Below are 6260 nucleotides of genomic sequence, written 5' to 3' on the forward strand. Positions count from 1 at the left end.
TTTATTTGTCACATACACATGGTTAGCAGATGTTAATGCGAGTGTAGCGAAATGCTTGTGCTTCTAGTTCTGACAATGCAGTAATAACCAACAAGTAATCTAACTAACAATTCCTAAACTACTGTCTTATACACAGTGTAAGGGGATAAAGAATATGTGCATAAGGATATATGAATGAGTGATGGTACAGAGCAGCATAGGCAAGATACAGTAGATGGTATCGAGTACAGTATATACATATGAGATGAGTATGTAAACAAAGTGGAATAGTTAAAGTGGCTAGTGATACATGTATTACATATGGATGCAGTCGATGATATAGAGTACAGTATATACGTATGCATATGAGATGAATAATGTAGGGTAAGTAACATTATATAAGGTAGCATTGTTTAAAGTGGCTAGTGATATGTTTACATCATTTCCCATCAATTCCCATTATTAAAGTGGCTGGAGTTGAGTCAGTGTCTGTCAGTGTGTTGGCAGCAGCCACTCAATGTTAGTGGTGGCTGTTGAACAGTCTGATGGCCTTGAGATAGAAGCTGTTTTTCAGTCTCTCGGTCCCAGCTTTGATGCACCTGTACTGACCTCGCCTTCTGGATGATAGCGGGGTGAACAGGCAGTGGCTCGGGTGGTTGATGTCCTTGATGATCTTTATGGCCTTCCTGTAACATCGGGTGGTGTAGGTGTCCTGGAGGGCAGGTAGTTTGCCCCCGGTGATGCGTTGTGCAGACCTCACTACCCTCTGGAGAGCCTTACGGTTGAGGGCGGAGCAGTTGCCGTACCAGGCGGTGATACAGCCCGCCAGGATGCTCTCGATTGTGCATCTGTAGAAGTTTGTGAGTGCTTTTGGTGACAAGCCAAATTTTTTCAGCCTCCTGAGGTTGAAGAGGCGCTGCTGCGCCTTCTTCACGATGCTGTCTGTGTGAGTGGTCCAATTCAGTTTGTCTGTGATGTGTATGCCGAGGAACTTAAAACTTGCTACTCTCTCCACTACTGTTCCATCGATGTGGATAGGGGGGTGTTCCCTCTGCTGTTTCCTGAAGTCCACAATCATATCCTTAGTTTTGTTGACGTTGAGTGTGAGGTTATTTTCCTGACAACACACTCCGAGGGCCCTCACCTCCTCCCTGTAGGCCGTCTCGTCGTTGTTGGTAATCAAGCCTACCACTGTTGTGTCGTCCGCAAACTTGATGATTGAGTTGGAGGCGTGCGTGGCCACGCAGTCGTGGGTGAACAGGGAGTACCGGAGAGGGCTCAGAACGCACCCTTGTGGGGCCTCAGTGTTGAGGATCAGCGGGGAGGAGATGTTGTTACCTACCCTCACCACCTTTGGGCGGCCCGTCAGGAAGTCCAGTACCCAGTTGCACAGGGCGGGGTCGAGACCCAGGGTCTCGAGCTTGATGACGAGCTTGGAGTGTACTATGGTGTTGAATGCCGAGCTGTAGTCGATGAACAGCATTCTCACATAGGTATTCCTCTTGTCCAGATGGGTTAGGGCAGTGTGCAGTGTGGTTGAGATTGCATCGTCTGTGGACCTATTTGGGCGGTAAGCAAATTGGAGTGGGTCTAGGGTGTCAGGTAAGGTGGAGGTGATATGGTCCTTGACTAGTCTCTCAAAGCACTTCATGATGACGGAAGTGAGTGCTACGGTGCGGTAGTCGTTTAGCTCAGTTACCTTAGCTTTCTTGGGAACAGGAACAATGGTGGCCCTCTTGAAGCATGTGGGAACAGCAGACTGGTATAGGGATTGATTGAATATGTCCGTAATATAATATATGTACGAACTCAGTCAAACTATTTTGTCTGAGAAGCATGCGGAAGCCTTTACAGTTCACTCTATGTGTTGGTTTCCTCATGACCCACATGTGATCAAGATATCTTTAAGAGTGATGCATCTTCTGGTGTGTGCGTGTGCGTGTGTGTGTGTGAGTGTGAGTGTGTCCATGCGTGCTTGCATGCATACTTGAGTTTGTGCATCAGTGTGTGTAAAACAGTTGGGGGTAAGTAGGTGACGGGTGGTGAGATGGTGACAAGGGATGACAGTATAGCCTGTGGAAAGCGCTCAGTTAAACAGAGCAACATGCCTCACAAGTCTACACAAGAGAACTGAGTCTTGGGGTAGGGGCCATCACCGAGGTGACAGCTTGACTTGCTTTCTCACTGCCCCACAAACAACACGACGAAAGCTCACATCTATAGATCCAATACACGATGTGTTGAAAAAGACTAAAAGTTACTACAGCACCCTTTCATATATTTATTCATGTTCATACATTAATTTACGTGGTAGGCACACGTACGGCGTTTACATCCTTTTCTAAGTTGCAAATTAAACATTTTAATCAAGATCCAACAATAACTTCAGGTGCAAACTGTTTTGATGCAATCTATGATAAAATAAATCATCAAAGGTGAGGTGATCCTGTTAACGTCAATCGTGGTTTTGGTGGAGTAACCTACAGTAATCTGTTGAGAAACGTTGCATAAAAGGCAGCTGAGACCGAAGCTACAGTATATGGAGGAATTAACAAACAATGGTTGGGGTTACCAGACTGAGACATGTAGTCATGCATGTGACAAACCAATCTGTATCCTAAAAAATGGCACCCTATTCCCTATATAGTGGACAACTTCTGGCCAAAAGTAGTGCACTATGTAGGGAATAGTATATGGTCCCAATGGCATGTTAGGTCCTGCACAAGCCCTTTCACACAGCAACACCTCATATTTAGTTTCTCAGGGTGACACCTGCGGGCACAGGCAGCGATTTCGACATGATGAGGGAAGCTGGATCCAAGCCATGGGAGAAAAAAAAAAACGGTACAAAAAAGCCTGAGGTTGCATCCAAATGGCACCCTATTCTCTATAGACCAGCGTGCATAGGGTTCTGGTCAAAAGTAGTGCACTGTATAGGGAATAGGGATGGGTTTGGGATGCAGACTGGGATCCTACATAGCCCACAGGAACTAATGGGCTAGCATAGGAATCACAGACGCTCTCTGATTAATGATAGAAATGACTGAATACTGCTGGCACAATCATGCAACAATTGTGCTCATACTGCAATGCACGTTGGGTAAATGAGTCATAGAAACATGTTACTGTGTTTTTAGTGTTTGCTGAATTTGGTGCTGCTTTTTTGTTATGATTAATGCAGTGGTGGATTGCATTTTGCAGAGCATATCACAAGCTGCTTTATTGCAATGCATTTAGATACAGTAGTAGTAATACAAACAGGGTATAACAGTGTATAACAGTGTATCTGATGACTTTTCAATGATTTGTATTCTAGTGTGAGATATGTAACTGTCTCAGCCTCCAGTATTTATGCTGCAGTAGTTTATGTGTCGGGGGGCTGGGGTCAGTTTGTTATATCTGGAGTACTTCTCCTGTCCAATTCGGTGTCCTGTGTGAATCTAAGTGTGCGTTCTCTAATTCTCTCCTTCTCTCTCTCGGAGGACCTGAGCCCTAGGACCATGCCCCAGGACTACCTGACATGATGACTCCTTGCTGTCCCCAGTCCACCTGGCCGTGCTGCTGCTCCAGTTTCAACTGACCTGAGCCCTAGGACCATGCCCCAGGACTACTTGACATGATGACTCCTTGCTGTCCCCAGTCCACCTGGCCGTGCTGCTGCTCCAGTTTCAACTGTTCTGCCTTATTATTATTCGACCATGCTGGTCATTTATGAACATTTGAACATCTTGGCCATGTTCTGTTATAATCTCTACCCGGCACAGCCAGAAGAGGACTGGCCACCCCACATAGCCTGGTTCCTCTCTAGGTTTCTTCCTAGGTTTTGGCTTTTCTAGGGAGTTTTTCCTAGCCACCGTGCTTCTACACCTGCATTGCTTGCTGTTTGGGGTTTTAGGCTGGGTTTCTGTACAGCACTTTGAGATATCAGCTGATGTACGAAGGGCTATATAAATAAATTTGATTTGATTTGATTTGATTTGAACTGGGTGTATACCTGTATATTAAACACCAACCACACCCACCAACCACACCCAATGGTTGCTGCAGCTATGCATGCATGCTGTCAAAATGACCTCAATGAACAGACACAAGATATATTATAATTGCTATACCTTTCTGCTAGCCTGACTTTGAACCCAGTGAGTCACAATAAACAGACACTAATCCAGTATTCAGACAGAAACTGAGAGAGGTCTGTTTTCTTTAGCTATATTAATATTATATATATATATATTATATTAATACTATATTATATACATCCATTTTTTGCTTTTAGATGAATGATATAGTATATATAGCCAGTTTAGACACACTTAGGTTTGAATAATGGAGCGGGAGGGGATGGCTGCTGTTTTACGGGCTCCTAACCATCTGTGCAATCTTTTTTAATTTTTTTTTAAAGAGCTTCTGGACAACAGAACAGCGATTACTCATCTCGAACTGGACAAAGATTTTTTCTTTAACGAGTCCGACGCAAAGGATATACTGCTTTGTCGAGACAAGGCACAAATCCCCGTCATCAGTGTGAAGAAAAGATAGAGAAAAAGGGGGAGGAGGGCGGGGTGCCTTGTAAGAATTCGCCAACGAGTAGGTAAACCACCACTTCCCTCCGTATTATTGGCCAATGTGCAATCATTGGAAAACAAACTAGACAATCTACGATTAAGACTATCCTACCAACGGGATATTAAAAACTGTAATATCTTATGTTTCACAGAGACTTGGCTGAACGACGACATGGATAATATAGAGCTGGCTGGCTTCTCCGTGTTTCAGCAGGACAGAGCAGCTATGTCTGGTAAGACGAGGGGCAGGTGTGTGTGTGTGTCTATTTGTCAATAACTGCTGGTCCGCGATGTCTAATATTAAAGAAGTGTTGATATATTGCTCACCTGAGGTAGAGTATCTCATGATAAGCTGTAGACCACACTATATACCTAGAGAGTTCTCATGTATATCATTTGTAGCCGTCTGGCTTGAAAACTATTATGGACTACAAAGGGAAACCCAGCCACGAGCTGCCCAATGATGAGCTAAATGCCTTTTATGCTCACTTCGAGGCAAGCAGCACTGAACCATGCATTAGAGCACCATCTGTTCCGGATGACTGTGTGATCACGCTCTTCGTAGCTGATGTGAGCAAGACCCTTAAACAGGTCAACATTCACAAAGCCGCGGGGCCAGATGGATTACCAGGACGTTTCTTCACTGACATTTTCAACTTATCCCTGGCCGAGTCTGTAATACCTACATGTTTCAAACAGACCACCATAGTCCCTGTGCCCAAGAAAGCGAAGGTAACTTGCCTAAATGATTACTGCCCATAGCACTCACATCGGTAGTCACGAAGTGCTTTAAAAAGCTGGTCATGGCTCACATCAACACCATCATGCCAGAAACCCTAGACCCATTCCAATTCGCATACCGCCCCAACAGATCCACAGATGAAGCAATCTCAATCACACTCCACACTGCCCTTTCCCACCAGTGAGAATGCTGTTCATTGACTACAGCTCAGAGTTCAATACCATAGTGCCCACAAAGCTCATCACTAAGGTCAGGACCATGGGACTAAACATCTTCTTCTGCAACTGGATCCTGGACTTCCTGATGGGGCGCCCCCAGGTGGTAAGGATAGGCAACAACACATATGCCATGCTGATCCTCCACACTGGGGCCCCTCAGGGGTGTATTCTTAGTCCCCTCCTTTAATCCCTGTTCACCCAGGACTGCGTGACCAAGCACAATTCCAGCACCATCATTAAGTTTGCTGATGACACACTAGTGGTAAGCCTAATCACGGACAACGATGAGACAGCCAGTAGGGAGGAGGTCAGAGACCTGTCAGTGTGATGCCAGGACAACAACCTCTCTCTCAATGTGAGCAAGACAAAGGAGCTGATCGTGGACTATAGGAAAAGGAGGGCCGAACACGCCCCCATTAACATCGACAGGACAGAAGTGGAGCAGGTCAAGAGTTTCAAGTTACTTGGTGTCCACATCACCAACAAACTATCATGGTCCAAACACACCAAGACAGTTGTGAAGAGGGCACAACAACACCTTTTCCCCCTCAGTAGACTGAAAGGATATGGTATGGGTCCCCAGATCCTCAGAAAGTTCTACAGCTGCACCATTAAGAGCATGGTTTTATCACCGCCTGGTAGGGCAACTGCTCGGCATCTGACCGTAAGGCACTACAGAGGGTAGCGCGTATATCCCAGTACATCACTGGGGCCAAGCTTCCTGACATCCAGGACCTAAACTTAGCAACAAAAGAA

The sequence above is a fragment of the Oncorhynchus masou genome, chromosome 17 (assembly GCF_036934945.1).
Source record: "Oncorhynchus masou masou isolate Uvic2021 chromosome 17, UVic_Omas_1.1, whole genome shotgun sequence".
NCBI classification, from domain to species: domain Eukaryota; kingdom Metazoa; phylum Chordata; class Actinopteri; order Salmoniformes; family Salmonidae; genus Oncorhynchus; species Oncorhynchus masou.